Consider the following 18,861-nt stretch of genomic DNA (forward strand, 5'->3'; position numbering starts at 1 on the left):
AGCGGGGGCGGTATTGCGTTCGCTTTACCGCACCGTTGTTACGAAAAGAGAGCTGAGTCGCAAGGCAAAGCTCTCGATCTACCGGTCGATCTTCGTTCCTATCCTCACCTATGGTCATGAGGGTTGGGTGATGACCGAAAGGACGAGATTGCGGGTACAAGCGGCCGAGAGGCAATTGAATAACGCCTGAACACACACACAGGCACGCACGCACACGCAGAGTGGTAATCGGGAGAGTTGGGAGAATCCCCTGTGGCCCGTTAACCAGAGCTCCTATAGCTATAGCTATAGCTCTGCCTTAAACGTTTCGGGGGGCGCAGGTTCAACGTCGCAACCAATTCGCTTTTGTCTAGAGGGGAGTAACTGAGCGCCCCCTCCCGAAGTGGCACAGCCCAGGTCGGCCTTGAACTGCGATTGGTCAGAAAGACGTAACAGCTAATGACAACATTGAACTCTCATGCAGGCTCGAGACACACACACACACACACACACACACACACACACACACACACACACACACACACACACACACTTTATTTTTAAAACTCTTATTTATATTATTTAAAAGGATTTTATTTACATTATCTTTATTTGAACATTGCTGTTTTATATTTTGTTGGTGTCTATTTTGTACCGTTTGTGTTGTTCTGTTTATTTAGAAAATAAATCGGAGAAACTCAGTACTTGTACTCTTGAGTACTTGAGTAGTCTTTTCACTGCATACTTTTTTACTCTTACTTGAGTAATTATTTTTACGAGTACTTTTACTTCTACTTGAGTAATTATAATCTTAAAGTAACAGTACTTTTACTTGAGTACATTTTTTAGCTACTCTGCCCACCACTGACGGTCACTATGCAACACACTTTAGCGTCCCTCCGAGAGAAGGCTCGGCTAGAGCGGATCGCCGGCAATTTATCCTATGGAGCAGTGTTAGTCTCTCCATCGCCTTGCTCACTCCCGTAGTAACAACATTTACACCCTCTCCATCATTCAATATATTTTTAGGCTTCAGTGAACTGATCTATTGCTTTTATACAACTACTTTTATACTTTGTAATCGTTTCTACTTCCAGGCACGGAGTGATATGCAAACTTTCACAAAATGATTGGGCGTCATAGTAGTTATGTATACGCTCATTATACAACCGTTAGGAACCAATCAGATCGCTGGATTTAAGACACCCGTTGTATAAGCTATCATTTTATCGCACTTTATTTATCATTGCACTTTTAAAATCGCGCTTTTAAAGCTTCACCACCGGGGCGTGCTGCAGCACCTTTCGCACCCCTATTTCCCATGGATCTAGCTATTTCCAGCGCCACTATTGCAGTGATGGACGCCGATGGAGCAGCGATGGACGCTGATGGAGCAGCTACCACTCCCGTGGTCCACCCCTGGGCACATCTGGCCACACTGTTCCTTCCCATGGGAAGGAAGGGAGAAAACAACATTATGAAATGTTTAATGTGTCATCCTAAGCTTACCACAATATCAGCCTTCAAGAACTCTACATCCAACCTCCGCAAACATGTTGAGGTAAGTTGCATTGTTTTCAGTGGTTCTCCTCGTGCTACCTAGCGAGCTAGTCCTACCTGCATTCAACCTAGCTAGAACAAGCCTAGAAGTAAGTTGTAACTTAACTTGTTCTAGCTATCATGTTCTGGTCGTGCAACAAACTTGTTGGAGAGCTACGGTAGTTCTACCTTAGCAAACAACACTATCCACTAGGCTTGTAGGGTATCTATCAAGTTAAACCAGTCGATGCTGATGGGATTGTTTCAAGGTCATTCTAAAATTAGGCGCCAAATTATCAATATGCTGCAATAATGTAACTTAACATTTACCAACAGGCCGAATTATATCGGACATCCCAGGGGTACATGTCTTGAAGTGAACCGAAATTGTGCAATGAAATACCTCATTGGATTTGTTTTATTTTATAAACTTGAGTAGCATGAGTTAAGTTAGCCCAATGTATAACACGTCTGTTAGCTTAGCCTATAGCGCTGTCTGATATAACTAAAGCAGATGTCCTGTATCACATCAAGCTATTCTCTGCAGTTGATCAGATCCTCTGTATATATTATTTATTTTAATTTTATTTTTATTTGTGTTGTTGTGCTGTCTTGTTCTGTGTGCCCATGACACTGTGAAGCGACCTTGAGTATGAGAAAGATATATTATTATTAGATCTAAATGTAGTCTAGTCTTGTCGGGCTATCTCAGCTTTAAGTGTGCTTGTAACAGGGTTTAATGAAATTATTAATGTGATGGATATCCTGGATGCCAAATATGTGTGCATACAACAAATATTACATTATATGTGTCCTAATGGTCGCTTTTTGCTTGTGCTTTAATTACAGAGGAAGCACCCAGGGAAAATGCAACACTACCGAGTGTGCATGTAAAAATCCAAGACCCAAGAACCAAGACCCCAAAATACTGGGAATGCAGTGCAGGCCAAACTTCCTGCAAGGATGGTAGTTTCCCAGATAAATGTGGACAAACTCATTGTTAACCTTATCTGTGATGCAATGCTCTCCTTCTCCCTTGTTGAGTCTCCATCCTTCAAAGAATTCATTACAACACTGAGCCCTACATCTTCAGTGATGACAAGCAAATCTCTGAGGGGAAGAATCAATGTGGCGTGTGAGGCCATGAAAACTAAGTTAAAGCAGGCACTGAGCTGCATTGATTACATGGCCACCACAACAGATTGCTGGACAGCCCATCATCGCAGCTTCCTCGGCGTCACCTGCCATTGGATTGATGAGGTCAGCCTCCAGAGGTGTTCCGCTGCCCTTGCATGTCGACCCCTAAAAGGGTCACACACATTTGATGTCCTCGCGTCCGCACTCGATGATGTGCATAGAGAGTACCACATCCAGAACAAAGTAGTTAAAACAACTACAGACAGTGGATCTAACTTTTTGAAGGCCTTTAGGGTGTTTGGTGAGCACTCCCCTGAGCTGAGGACAACGACTGGACAGATGATGAGGATGATTCTGAAGATGTTGACTTTCACAACATTGCTAGTATACTAGATGAAGATACCCAAGACGTTCTGCTACCACCACACCAAAAATGTGCATGCCATTTGCTTAATCTGATAGCAACTACAGACATGTGCGTAGGAGCGGAAAACGAAGCATTCAAACGTGTGTACCGTTCGACATTCGCCAAATGTTCCGCTCTGTGGAATAAAGTTGGCCGTTCTAGCCAGGCAGCAGAATTTGTTGAACAAGAGTGTGATCTCCAACTCATCAGGCCCATTCCCAACTGTTCCTACAATGCTTTTGTCAAAGTTGAAGTTAAATTACATGTTTAGTGTACATTTGTATGATGGCCTATGTATGTTTAATGAACAATACACAATGAAGCAACTTGTGAAGAAATGTTTGAGAGTGCATCTTTCTCTCACACACACACACACACACACACACACGTTAGGTCTTTTTCACTGATCCAAGCATTGCAATACAAAAATGAAAAGTAACTTGTAATTTGAGTAACTTTAAAACAAAGTACTTTTTTACTCTTACTCAAGTAGGTTTTTACAATTGGAATATTTACTTTTACTCAAGTACATTTGAAGGAAGTAATTGTACTTTTACTTACTAGTATAGATTTTCAGTACTCTACCCACCTCTGACTGTGTGTATGTATATATGTAACTATATACATCTATATACAAAACTGTCCTGTGTGTATGTAACTTTATACATCTATATACAAAACTTTACTATATATCCAGGGCTGTAGTGGAGGGTAACGTACGTAAACGCCGTTTACGCACCTCTGGAATTTAGGAAATAGCGTTTACGCACCTCTTAATAGCGTTTACGCACCTCGAAGTTCCCTGTGCCTTGTATTCTGCCGTTGGAATAATCGGAAATAAATTCAGCATATTTTTAAAACACCTAAGACAAGGTTTCATATTGTTGAACAAATAAACGCTGTAATCTGAATCATTTTCATCTGCGCTGTAGGCCTATGGCCCAATCCCGTTTCTTTGCTCACTGTCTCAACCCTACATCTCAACCCTAACCCTCATTGCTCATGCTCATTGCTACCCCTCATTGCTACCCCTAACCGACCCTACCAAATGGGACAACGCTACCCTGTGACGTCATCATGGCCTCCCCGTGCCCCCTAGCAGATAACCAGACCCCTGGTAATGTTACAAGAGACAGACTGGCTGCCATTGTCTCGGGCAACGAGCAAGACCCATTGTAAAGATGTTTAACCTGAAATGGTATTTATATTTTGGCCTAGTGTGAGTGCACCCTTAGATAATAATCGGTTATGAACAAGAACAATTTAGAAGATACACTTTATTTAAATAAGAAACACTGAACAACACATCACAACACATCACAACACAGTGTTTAAATGTGGTCGATAGGGTTTACATGTGGTCCACAGTGTTTAAATGTGGGCGATAGTGTTTACATGTGGTCGATATTGTTTAAATGTGATCGATAGTGTTTACATATGGTCGATAGTGTTTGAATGTTCTTTTCCCTCACTCTCTTAAATATAGTCGATAGTGTTTAAATGTTCTTTTCCCTCACTCTCCACCTCATCCCTAACTCTCCACCTCAAGCTGGTGTGTAGTGAGCGTTCTGGCACCGATTGGCTGCCGTGCATCACCCAAGTGGGTGCTACATATTGGTGGTGGTTAGTGAGGTCCCCCCTTCACTGTAGGCGTCTTTGAGTGTTATTAATTATTATTACTCTTCATGTTTAACCTCTGTTTTTCTTCTATTCCTAGTCTGTTTTACATAGTTTTGAATGATGACTATATGCTCTGTAAGGTGACCTTGGGTGTCTTGAAAGGCGCCTCTAAATTAAATGTATTATTATTATTATTACATCTAAAAATACACACACAAGCATCTAAAAATACACACACGCACACCTAAAAATACACACACACACACACACACACACTCTCTCTCAGCTTTTGAGAGAATGGTGGAGAATCACATCTTCTCCACCATTCCGCCAACTTTGCCTCGCTCTCCTCATGCCTCGCCTGCTCCCTGGCACTCTCCTCTTGGAAGGGGTGTCTGGGGTGGTGGAAGAGGTGCCTGGGGTGGAGGAGCATGAGGGAGAGGTGGGGGGGCTGGTGGCAGTGGACTCAACGATGTCCTGAAAGAAAACGAATAAGAAGGAATTAGGAATTATATGCCAGAACTGGGTGATATGGCCATATGTTACGTACAATATATAATAGCTATGTACACAATATAGTACTGCCAAAAATTACATTGATTAACCATGTAATATTACTAATATAATATAATATATTAGTATATATAATATTACTTATAGAATGTTACTAATATAATTTAATATATTAGTATAAAGCTTATTTTTAACCTGGAGTCACTAGAACATGGAAGATCTGGATATCATACGACATGATATCCAGCCCGGTCTTGCAGCCCGGCCGTCGGACTTTCGCAGGCCGCCCGACCCCGGTTCTCGGCCGGGCTGCAGCCCGTGATCGTGCTCTGCAGCCCGGCCGAGAACCGGGGTCGGGCGGCCTGCGAAAGTCCGACGGCCGGGCTGCAGAGTGGGCCGCCCGACCCCGGTTCTCGGCCGGGCTGCAGAGCACGATCACGGGCTGCAGCCCGGCCGAGAACCGGGGTCGGGCGGCCCGCAAAAGTCAGACGGCCGGGCTGCAGAGTGGGCCGCCCGACCCCGGTTCTCGGCCGGGCTGCAGCCCGGCCGAGAACCGGGGTCGGGCGGCCTGCGAAAGTCCGACGGCCGGGCTGCAGAGCCCGTGATCGGACTTTCGCGATCTTCCGAGAGTCCACGGCCGGGCTTCGAAGACCGTGGCCGGGCTGCAGAGTATAATCAATAAAATAATTAATAGTTAATTACAGAGAAAACACTTACATTTGTGTTTTTCCAATCCTGTCGCATCTTTTCGCCCTCCATCTTGTCTAGGATATTTCTGGATTTTCCGTTTTCTCGCAAGGTATTGTGGGAGCAAGTCAGAACTGAAGCGCTTTGAGGGTGCCCATCGAAAATCTCAATTTTGAGGGGATGTTAGCCCTAGGGATGCAAATTATCGAGTAATTCATTAATCGATAGTTGTTTCATCTTATCGATCGATGATCGATTAATTGATAAGCGGCAATTCTTCTGAGAAGCTGAATTTCCTTCTGAATGTGACACATTTAGGTGGTAATTCAACGAAGTCGTTTAGTTGTTGTACTTTAAAATACTTCCACATATTGTGCATTTGGCGTCTTTGTCGTCATTAACCAACTTAAAGTGGCTCCATACTGCACTCCGTTTTGCCCTCTTCATCGTGTCAGTGTCCCGCTTTTCGTTTGTCTTGTCCTGCCGTGTTCCAATACCCGTACTGTCCGTACTTACTAGCCAAAATTTGAGTACACAGTACTCCAATTCAGATCCGGCGAAAAGAAGTATACTTCAAGGACCCGGATGCCGTACTCAAAACGGGCTAATCGTGAAGTGTGGATCGAAGGACACTCCCCGTACTCAACGGCAGCCTTCTTAGCTACGTTGCAGAAGAGGCGGAGCCAGGCTGAGCCAAAGTCGGCGCATTTTCCACATAGCCTGCATTAATAGAGTCATTTTGTAGTTTTTATAGTTTTTATAGCTTTTTATAGCTACTAGGCGTAAATAGTTCACCGTTCAAAGCGGGATGTTTATTGCGGGGGAGGAGCCACGGCGGCAGTCGTGATCGTAATTTCCGGTTAGTGCACCACGGAGTACTCGATTTGGAACAGCACTCACATCTGAAAAATTAACGTAGTAGCCAGTGCGGATAGTATACTTCCTTTAAGTATACTCATGGAAGTACGGGTATTGGAACACGGCACTGCTTTACTTGTGTTCCCGCTTGTGTTCCCGCGTGTGCGTCAAGTACGTCTGGCGTCAAGTGCGCCCTCACGTGGACGGTTGGGGAATTACGGGTTAAAATGCGATTAATTGCAAGTAATTTATTTTAATCGAGTAATCTCTTATCGACAATTAATCGATAATCGATTAATTGTTTGCATCCCTAGTTAGCCCTCCCCCTTACCCCTTAAGCTACATTTAAACAGTATTGGGATATGACTCCACGGCGCGTGAACGCGCAACAGCGAGGGCTAGGGCTGAGATTTTCTATGTGGCAAAGGAATGAGATTCGGCCGCTATTATGGTCTGTGACCCTCCAATCAGTGCCTTGCGGCTGCGGCAGCGACACCAATCAGGATCCAGGAAAATATGTAAACAGGAAGTATGTAAACACATGGCCCTGCGCGTTTTGGATTATCATGCCTGCCTACCCGTCATTAATTAGCCATGGATATCAGGCGATTTTTGAAGAGACCTTCGAGTGCTCCCACTCCAACAGATGCCCGAAAAAGGCCTCAAGTACAAAGTAAGACTGAAGATGATCAATTCACATGAGTTGTTTTTGTGATTTATAAATAAATTTTACTTGACGAACTATTAAGTGACTACGAGCATTCAGATTGGCCAATGCGTAGTCATGCTATCCGTGTACTGCCCACGTCAAAATGAGTGAAAGTCAGTCAGAGTTTTACTATCCATATTAAACTCCGGTTTCGGCGTATCAACTTCGCTAAAGCTTGGTCGCTATGTTAAAGCCTCAATTTGGAGATGCGAGGTTGGCGGTTGCAGCCGTGGACTCCGCGGCTGAACCGTGGATCGGGCGGATGACGCGACAAAAAAATATATTTTAATTAAATTCGGGCGGTTGGCGGTTAAACCAATAAAAATATAAATATTTATAAATATTTGTATTTTATTATTTATTTTCTTTAAAGTTATTTTCCCAGCAAACTGGCCTGTTCCCTAGAGGAGCAGTATGGGGAATCCAAGTTGAAACAACTTGCCCAAAGGTTCAGACTTGATGACAGAAAAATTCTTGAAGGCTATAGGGATTTTAAGGATAACTCAAGCATCATTCCAGAAAACCTTGCACCACTCCTGAATATCGACCATCTCATTCCAGTTAGCACTGCTGAGTGTGGGAGGGGGTTCATCTTATTGAACATCATAGTGTGCCCCCTGAGATGCAGTCTGCACTTGGTCACAGTGTCGTCCTTGATGTTTATTCAACTGAATGGCCCACCACTCAGCCACCACAAAGTTCAATCCAACACGTATGTGAAGTCCTGGCTGGTGAAGCACAGGGGAGCCATGAACTCCAGAACACGCCCCTGCAAGGCAGGACCTGACGTGGAGGACAAGGAGGCCCTCTGGGTACTACTGTGAAAAGCATGCATACTAATACACACACATACACACATGCCATAGATAGATAGTTCTTAATCTACACATACTTTTCTTTACTGTTGAAATTTGAATAACTTGAATAAACTGCAAACACATTGACTGTCATTGATTGATTTAATATGACTTTAATTGATAACATAATGGAATATAGCCAGGCTAGCCTTACAGAGTCGCAACACTTTGCGTTGCGTTGCGTTGTGTCGAGGTCGGTCTGATCAAAAAATTCATAGTTTACCCACCTCTAATTTGACCACTACAGCCCTGATTACAATACGATACAACACAATACAATACAGTGTACAACGGTGGCCAGAAGGGGGAGGGTGGCTATGCAGAGTCGAGGTGGACTCTGATTAGTTTTGTAGGTGATAATTACCCTATCCCTAATACCACGGAATTAAAAAAAAATCTGGATTTAATTCTGAAAATGTACGCGTCGGAATTACGGCATGGCACCACATACACATTCATAATTGAAGTAGGGCAGATGAGGAGCTGAATTGTCAGCACCAAAACCATACAAGGTTGGTTGTGTGCACCAACGAGTGGGCTCGTGATGTCCGCCGCCCGAAGACATGTGAGGCTTTGTCATTTGTTGACCTGTGAAACATAGTATTTTTTTCCAAATAATTTCAACAGCTTTGTATTGGGATTTTCCCATGTGGTGCACTAATTACTATGAATATTTAATCTCAATCAATACAGGGAAAAGACATCCACGTTGTTGACGCACATGTGGTTCCAACTTGGAAGTCTGAAACAGTGGACCCAATGGCTGGTCTTCCAGTACGTCATTATTTCCTGTAAGCTTCTGTGTAGTTTGAGACTGACCAACAGTAAATGCCCAAGAATGTGTTCAAATTGCTAGGGTGACCTGCTGCAGAAGGACCTAATCATCCTCCCTACCTGGAGCCGACAGCCAGGGAAAGCAGACCATTATGTGCTTTGCATGAGTCTATTACAGATACTCTCAACCGGTGAAGTAAAAATTTGCTGCTGTTTTGGGATATGTTTTCATTCCTAATTATGGACTGTTTGTGATCTGAGCTGTTCTGTGAATGGTTTACAGGTCATGAAACCAGCAGATAGAGAGCTCATTTTGCTGGACTCTCTAGAACCAGAAGGGTTTGGTGACATTCGTTACTATTCGTGGCTCAGCCTGGTGTATTCGTTACCAGGCTGAGCCAAAGTCGGCGCATTTTCCACATAGCCTGCATTAATAGAGTCATTTTGTAGTTTTTATAGCTTTTTATAGCTGCTAGGCGTAAAGAGTTCACCGTTCAAAGCGGGATGTTTATTGCGGGGGAGGAGCCACGGCGGCAGTCGTGATCATCATTTCCGGTAAGTGCACCACAGAGTACTGGATTTGGAACAGCACTCACATCTAAAAAGCAGGCTCATGTCCACCGAAGACTTACAAAAACTTGTACATGCCTTTATCACTAGTAAGCTTGATTACTGCAATAGTCTCCTTACAGGTCTCCCAAAACAAACTCTAAGGAAGCTTCAGCTTGTTCAGAATGCTGCTGCTAGAGTTTTAACAAAGACCAAAAAATTTGAACACATTACACCAATTCTTAAATCGTTACATTGGCTTCCTGTAGGTCAGAGAATTGATTTTAAAATCATGTTGCTAACCTATAAATCCCTACATGGTTTAGGCCCAAAATATTTAACTGATATGCTTCCACTACATAAGCCTTCTAGAACACTAAGATCTTCTGAGAACAATCTGTTAATTATCCCCAGAGTAAACACGAAACATGGGAAAGCAGGATTTAGTTACTATGCAACAAATAGCTGGAATAAACTCCCTGAGGATTTAAGACTTGCCCCAACTCTGAGCACCTTCAAAACAAGATTGAAGACTTTTATGTTTGTTTTAGCTTTCTGCTAAATCTTAAATACTTTACCTTTATTTTACTAAAATGCCTTTTTAACTTTCCCTTTATTTTCTATTTTTACCAGAAAAATACATGACATTTGCTGAGTAATGAAGTTGTGTCATTAAGAGCTTGACGAAGTGAAAACCTGTATTAGTGATTAAGCGCTTAATCACTGAATATACGCCATATGAAACTCTTTTGAATTTGTTTGTTGTTTGTTGTTTGCCTTTGGTTCTGGGCTAGAGTCCTAGAATAATCACGGAATATTTGTTTATTGTTTGTTGTTTGCCTTTGGTTCTGGGCTAGAGTCCTAGAATATTGTAATAGATTGTCCTTTAGGTCGGGTTGTAGTCCCGACTTGGGTTCCAGAGAGTCTGTTGATCTGATCTTAAATAACTTTCAATTTAATTTTCTCACTTTCTTAAATACATTGCACTTTCAATTTTACTTACTAAAAAGCCTTTTTAACTTTCTATTTTACTCATTTCTTTGCATATGTTTTCTTTTACTTATCTATTATTTTATTTTATTGTATAACAATGTTTATATGTGAAGCACTTTGAGTCTGCCTTGTGTATGAAAAGTGCTATATAAATAAAGTTGCCTTGCCTTGCCTTGCCTAAAAAATTAGCCTACTCAAGTGGGTACGGAGAGTGCAGATAGTGTACTTCCTTTAAGTATACTCATGGAAGTACGGGTATTGGAACACGGCACAACTGATTCCATCATGATATTTCCTGAAATTACAGCTGGAACTGCTCTTCTTAACATGAAGAAATGAATGGATGACAAACAAGATGATGCTAAAGGGATGACAATGGCTAGCTGGGGAACAAACAAGGACACTGAGATACTGAGTTGGCTGTATCGGGTGTCGGTAAAGGTCAAGGCAGACATCAGGGAGTCCCCAAGACATGATGTTATTGGAGGGATAGATCAGCATCATGCAGAAAAAACTGTGCCTGACATCTGTACATCCTCTTACGGCTCCTTTGCGTTAATGATGATGACTCAGGAAATGAGAATGAACAATCCCGTCACACAAAGCTAATCAGTATTGCTCAAAACATTATTTTCCTGGCTTCTGGTGGACGAAGACCAACACCAAAACACATTGGAATTGGAGTTGCTGTACACCAAGCTACACGCTCAAAGGACTTAGTGCAGTTATTTCATGCTGCTGGGCACAGCATAAGCTATGAGTCAGTGTTGAGAGCAGATACTACCATGGCAAATGAGGCTATGAAGCAATACTTTGAGAATGGTGTAGTATACATTCCATTGAACATTGTCAATGCTAGTCTCCCTGGATACATAACGTATGCAAATGACAACAGACCCTTGATGGTAAAGGAACCTTTCATGCTTCCCAGACTGCTGCTTTCAGACGAAGTAAACCTGAAGAAGAAATCCCAAAAATAATGCTGAAATCGGGGAGATCAAAGTCTCCCAGATTTACAAGTGCAGCATGCTATGAAGATCTTGTTCTGAAAGTTGGAGAGGTTCAGGATATCCTTGCTGAGTTTGACAAGGCTAATGAAGACAAACCAACATTTACCTTCTGGCGACAATACATGGACCTTGTGTATATTCTCCTGGCATTCACACGGGCACTGAGATGTGGTGACTGGAAGCTTTACATGTCTGCCTTCAAGAGCATGATGCCGTGGTTTGCTGCATATGATCACACCCACTACACAAGATGGGGTGCTGTATTCATAGCAGACATGGAACATCTTGCACAGACAGCAGCACGGGTCTACCAGGGCTTCCTAGATTGTGATTTTGTAGCCAAACACAGCTTCAACGAGATGCCATTTGACCTTTGCCTTGAGCACATCAACAAAAACCGGAAAGGTTGCTGAAGGATTGGTAGGCATCACTTGAAATGAGACAGCTAGAAACCGTTGGTCCATCACCTACAATGAACGTGCATCTTTAGCACAGGACACTAGATCCCTGTTTGGATCGACACATGATGGAGAAGATGATGAAGACAACCACAGACTGCCTTCCATCAAAAATCTGAAGGGATAATGATGATGTCATTCAACTTGTAGACCAATTCCTGGAGAATATGTATGAGTTTGTGGCCCAATCCCGTTTCTTTGCTCACTGTCTCAACCCTACATCTCAACCCTAACCCTCATTGCTCATGCTCATTGCTACCCCTCATTGCTACCCCTAACCGACCCTACCAAATGGGACAACCCTACCTGTGACGTCATCATGGCCTCCCCGTGCCCCCTAGCAGATAACCAGACCCCTGGTAATGTTACAAGAGACGGACTGGCTGCCATTGTCTCGGGCAACGAGCAAGACCCATTGTAAAGAAAACGAATAAGAAGGAATTAGGAATTATATGCCAGAACTGGGTGATATGGCCATATGTTACGTACAATATATAATAGCTATGTACACAATATAGTACTGCCAAAAATTACATTGATTAACCATGTAATATTACTAATATAATATAATATATTAGTATATATAATATTACTTATAGAATGTTACTAATATAATATAATATATTATATTGTGGTCACTACATATATTAGTATATATAATATTACTTATAGAATGTTACTAATATAATATAATATATTAGTATAAAGCTTATTTTTAACCTGGAGTCACTAGAACATGGGAGATCTGGATATCATACGACATGATATCCAGCCCGGTCTTGCAGCCCGGCTGTCGGACCCCCGCGGGCCGCCCGACCCCGGCTCCCGGCCGGGCCGCAGAGCACGATCACGGGCTGCAGCCCGGCCGAGAACCAGGGCCGGGAGGCCCGCGAAAGTCCGACGGCCGGGCCGCAGAGTGGGCCGCCCGACCCCGGCTCTCGGCCGGGCCGCAGAGCACGATCACGGGCTGCAGCCCGACCGAGAACCGGGGTCGGGCGGCCCGTGAAAGTCGGCCGGGGACTTTCGCGATCTTCCACGAAAGTCGGCCACAGACTTTCGCGATCTTCCGAGAGTCCTTGGCCGGGCTTCGAAGCCCACGGCCGGGCTGCAGAGTATAATTAATAAAATAATTACTAGTTAATTACAGAGAAAATACTTACATTTGTGTTTTTCCAATCCTGTCGCATCTTTTCGTCCTCCATCTTGTCTAGGATATTTCTGGATTTTCCGTTTTTTCGCAAGGTATTGTGGGAGCAAGTCAGAACTGAATCGCTTTGAGGGTGCCCATCGAAAATCTCAATTTTGAGGGGATGTTAGCCCTCCCCCTTACCCCTTAAAGCTACCTTAAAGTGGTATTGGGACATTGCTCCACGGTGCGTGCACGCGCAACAGCGAGGGCTAGGGCTGAGATTTTCTTTAGAGCAAAGGAATGGGAAAGGGCCTTTGTGTCTTTGACAACCGGTGATGTTGCTTCAAAAGATATACTGAATGACTTAACACATGCTGCAGAGACTGGGAAACAAATGGTAACTGAGCTGGGGAAAAAAATGTGCACAATACTTCCATATTAGCCTCACTAAGAGAAAACTCAAAACATTCTCAAATCTTTACAGAACAGATAGCAAACTTGGAAAACTCAAATCCAAATTTGTGAAGCCTGACAGGGATATTTTCCGTCGCATCATTGTATTCATTGACAGTGGCAGAGAGGTTAACATTGATGGGATTCTCCAAGAGGAACTGTGAGCAATCCCCCTCTCACTTGCCACAACAGAGTCAGTGCTCAGACCTACTAGCAAAGCTGTCTTAGCCACCTGTTACGTATTTTAAGAATCTAAGCTACCCACACATAGACCCTATGAAGCAGGACCAAACATATAAGCCGTAAATACTATACATAACCACAAAGGGAGCAACCTTATTGAAGGCTGCTCCACCACAGAAGGCATCACCTTTATTTAGGTGAAGAAGCCAAAGCCATTACGTCACCCGGGCCACGCCCACTACATAGGACACGCCCACTTGACGTGCTCTAGCGGGGGTTTAGAAGGAAACAGCCCCAGAGATTTTCATGCAGAAAGTGACTAGCAATCTACATGGGAACATTACTAGAGTGGATCTAGTCTTTGATCCGTACCTACAGAACTCTATAAAGGGTGGAACAAGAGCAAAACGCAGCACCTAACCCATTTTAAGTAATGATGTAAAGATACCAGCTAACTGGAATAGTTTCATCGAAATGGACGAAAACAAGGCCAACCTGACACAATTAATTTAAATTGAACTTGAAAGGCATGTCATTCAGTATGGTCTTGAAATTGTAATAAGTGGGGGATTTGATGATGCTGAAAAGTGGCAACGGCAGCTGGGATTGATGTTTCCCACCTACGGGCTGCACATGAAGAAGCAGATACCCGCGTATTGCTACATGCTGTTGATGCCAAAATCAAAGGGTATGAGAGGCTCATCATTCAATGCAGAGACACAGATGTACTGTTGTTGCTTCTTGTGTTTGCACCCCTGCTGAGCCCAGAGATTTGGATGAAAGCAGGAACTGCTAAGAAACCACGCTACATTAATAATAATAATAATACATTTAATTTAGAGGCGCCTTTCAAGACACCCAAGGTCACCTTACAGAGCATATAGTCATCATACATTTTTTAAAAAACAAGACATTGTGTAAAAATAAAAAAAAAAAAAAATAAACATAAGCAATAAGAAATAAATAAAACAAAAACAAGACAAAACAAAACAAAAAACAATCAAAACAGTGATCAGTTAGACGTTGTGTGTGAGTTTGAACAGGTGAGTTTTGAGTTGTAACTTGAAGGTTGTAATGGTGTCTGACTGTTTTATGTGTGGGGGGAGGGAGTTCCAGAGCCTGGGTGCTGAACAGCTGAATGACCGGGCACCCATTGTAGTGAGTCCTGATGTGGGGATACATAGTAGTCCAGCAGAGGTTGAGCGGAGGGAGCGGGAGGGAGTGTATTCTTGGAGGAGGTCGCAGAGATAACTGGGGGCTAGGTTGTGGAGAGCTTTGTAGGTGAGGAGGAGGGTTTTGTATTGGATGCGGTATTTTACTGGGAGCCAGTGAAGTTGAATGAGGACAGGGGTGATGTGGTCAGATGATTTGGTGCGGGTGATGATCCGGGCGGCTGAGTTCTGAATGATCTGCAGTCTGTTGATGAGTTTGGTGGCGAGTCCGGTGAGGAGGGCGTTGCAGTAGTCTATGCGTGATGTGACAAATGAGTGAACTAGGATTTCAGTGCTGGATTGGGTCAGTGATGGGCGGAGTCTGGCGATGTTGCGGAGGTGGAAGAATGCAGTCCGGGTGATGTTGTGAATATGGGGTGCGAATGAGAGGGTGTTGTCCAGGATGACGCCGAGGCTCTTGACTTTGGAGGAGAAGAGTACTGGGAATCCATCGATAATTATGAGTGGAGCTGGGGTGTGTTGTGATTTAGTGAGGGTGGATTTGGATCCGATGAGCAGGGCCTCGGTCTTGTTTCCATTGAGTTTCAGGAAGTTCCTGCTCAACCAGCTCCGGATCTCTTCCAGGCACGCGATGAGGGAGGTGGGGGGGATGGCAGCGGTGGGTTTGGTGGAGATGTAGACTTGTGTGTCGTCAGCGTAGCAATGAAAATGGACCCCATGGTGACGGAGGAGTGTGCCCAGCGGGAGGAGGTAAGTGGTGAAGAGGAGTGGACCCAAGACTGACCCCTGGGGGACACCCAGTGAGACACCTGAACACCCAGACTTGTGGTTGCTTAGTTGAACAAATTGTTGACGGCCGGTAAGGTAGGATGTAAACCAGGAGAGTGCAGCACCAGTGATCCCAATACCAGCTAGGCGGTCCAGGAGCAGAGGGTGGGAGATGGTGTCGAATGCTGCGCTGAGATCGAGGAGGATGAGAATGGTGAGTAATCCAGAGTCGGCTGCAAGGAGGAGGTCGTTGGTGATTTTGACTAGGGCTGTTTCAGTGCTGTGTTTTGGACGGAAGCCAGATTGGAACAGTTCGTGGAGATTGTTAGTGTCGAGGTGGGACTGTAGTTGTGCGGCAACCACCCTTTCAAGTGTTTTGGAGATGAAAGGGAGATTGGAGATGGGCCGGTAATGGTTAAGGTCAGTTGGGTCAGCACCAGTTTTTTCAGGATGGGAGTGTTGGCAGCCAGCTTGAGAGTGGGGGGTACAGTACCAGTAGTGAGGGAGGAGTTAATTATGTTGGTGATCATGGGGGAGATGGACGGAAGACATGCTTTGACAAGGGAGGTGGGAAGAGGATCGAGCTGACAGGTCGTGGTTTTGGCTTTGCGGATGAGTTCTGAAACGGTCTGTTCTGTTACTAGGGTGAAGTCAGAGAGGGAGCTGATGAGAGGTTGGCCAGAGGTGATCATCCAGGGTGGGTCATCAGAGGGGGTGCGAGATGAGGCCAGTTGTTGGTGAATTGTGTTGATTTTAGAGCTGAAGAAGTCAAGGAACGCAGTGCATTGGGTGGTGGAAATGTCTGGAGGGAGAGATTTAGGAGGCTGAAGTAAGTGGCTGACTGTTGAGAAGAGGACTCTGCTGTTGCCTGGACCAGTGTTGATGAGGTTGGAGTAGTATGAGGTTTTGGCAGTGGTGAGGGCAATCTTGTAGTGATGGAGGTGGTCCGAATACATTTGGCGGTGTACAGTGAGTTGAGTCTTATTGTAGAGTCGCTCCAGTCGACGACCAGTGGCTTTGAGCTGGCGCAGATGAGGAGTGAACCAGGGAGCAGTGTGGGTGAATGAGACTGAGCGGGTTTTCAGGGGGGCCAGGGTGGTGAGGGAGGAGGAGAGGCAGGTAGTGAGTCACCAGGTCAGTCAGGGAGGAAGCTGGGGGAGGGTTGGGGTAGGAGCTGATCATGGTGGAGAGGTCTGTGGTGTTGATAAGTTTGATGTTTCTGAAGGAGATGGTCCGTTGTTCCTTGGTTTTGTGTAGTTGGGTATGAATGTCAAAAAGTACAGCTTTGTGGTCGGAGATGGGGAAATCAATGACATCAAGGTTAGTGGGAGTGATGTCAGTGCAGCAGATTAAATCCAGAATGTGACCTTTGTTATGGGTTGGGAGGTTGACATGTTGTGTGATGCCAAGACTACAGGATGGGTTGTCAATGTGGATGTTGAAATCACCAAGGAGGATAACAGTGGGGGACATTGCACATACAGATGTAAGTAGTGATGAGAATTCATTGAGGAAAACGGCGGAGGGTTTTGGTGGTCTGTAAATGGTGACAATGATAGTGGGTTTGGGGCCTGAGAGTTTTACAGCTAGACATTCAAAGGAGGAGTGAAGGGGGACTGTGACAGTGGTGACTTTGATGTTATCACGATGGAGGAGAGCGAGGCCACCCCCCCTCCCATTAACCCGGGGTTTACTAATAAAAGAAAAACCTGGTGGGACAGCTTCATTTAGATGGGAGAAGTCATTTGGTTGTTGCCAGGTCTCAGTGAGGCAAAGAATGTCTAGGCTCTGGTCAACAATAAAGTCATTTATCAAAAGGGCCTTATTACTGAGGGATCTGGTGTTCAGCAGACAGAGTTTCAGACAGGTGAGTGGAGTGTAGCAGGTTGCTTTGAGCAGAGGGGACAGTACACTGTGATTGACGGGACTGACCGTACGGGCTGTGCGAGGAGGGGGGCGGGGCCCAGTGGACCAGAAGGAGCGGAAGTTTTTGTTGCTGGTGTGAATGTACTGAAAATTCCGTCCAGAGCCTCGTGGATGTATTTTGGTCGTTTGAGAATGTCCTGGTGGGATAAGAGCTGAGGTGGTTGGGTCCTTGAGAAGATCCGTAGACGTAACATCTCCGTTACCGAGTAACGGAGCGGCAGAGATGCGCTCGTTACGTGAGAGTCAAACATAGCGCAATCCAGAGGAACAGGTTAAAATCCACAGGTTGTGAAGTCGGAAGAAGCCAGCGGTAGATCCAGGCGATTATGGTGAAGCCACAGAGCCAGCACAGCGGAGGCAGAGGAGTGGAGCAAGCCAGTTGTAGCTACGCTGGAGACGGGGAAGCCAGTTGGACGGCGCCGGGGGTTAACAGCAGTCTAGCCGGCCAGCAGGTGTCATCCACCAACAGCTGCACGACTCCACGCACAAAACACAAAACAAAACACGCAGACGTTTAACGTTCAGAAATAAATAAATAAATCAAGAAAACTGACGCAGTTACTTAACTTAACTTTGTAGTCCGATCCGAGGTCCAGAAGGGTTTCAGACAGAAGGTGTTGAAAGTAAGCAAAAGAAAACTGATAAAAAGTTAAAAGACTAGAAAGAAAAAGAAAATCTCGAAAAAATAATGTTCAGAATGACGTTCCGGTGAGCAGCAGCAGCAACAGCGTTCAAAAGGCAACAGCGTCCACCAACTGTACGACCTCACGTATAAAACACGTAAAAATAAAGAAAACTGGCGCACCGACAATAGCGAAAAGTGACTATATATAACTAGTAAACTTAGCTAAACTACTAAAGACCAAAAATAACGACAAAATGTTCAATGCAATCGTGTGAAATATTGGAAATACTGAATAAAAACAAGCCATACAGAGCGGCGTTAGACTCGCCAGCGTCCCCGTTACTAGGCAACTGATCATTAAAGTGCATGATATTAAAATGTCAAATGAGATTCTGAATGGTCTGGTCACATATGGTCACATACTGACTGGATGTGACACTACCAGTCAGTTCACTGGAATAGGGAAAAGGACGGCGTGGAAAGTGTTCCAGCAGTGCCCTCATCTTCTCCACAACT

Source organism: Gadus chalcogrammus, chromosome 15 (assembly GCF_026213295.1).
Source record: "Gadus chalcogrammus isolate NIFS_2021 chromosome 15, NIFS_Gcha_1.0, whole genome shotgun sequence".
Taxonomy (NCBI): Eukaryota; Metazoa; Chordata; class Actinopteri; order Gadiformes; family Gadidae; genus Gadus; species Gadus chalcogrammus.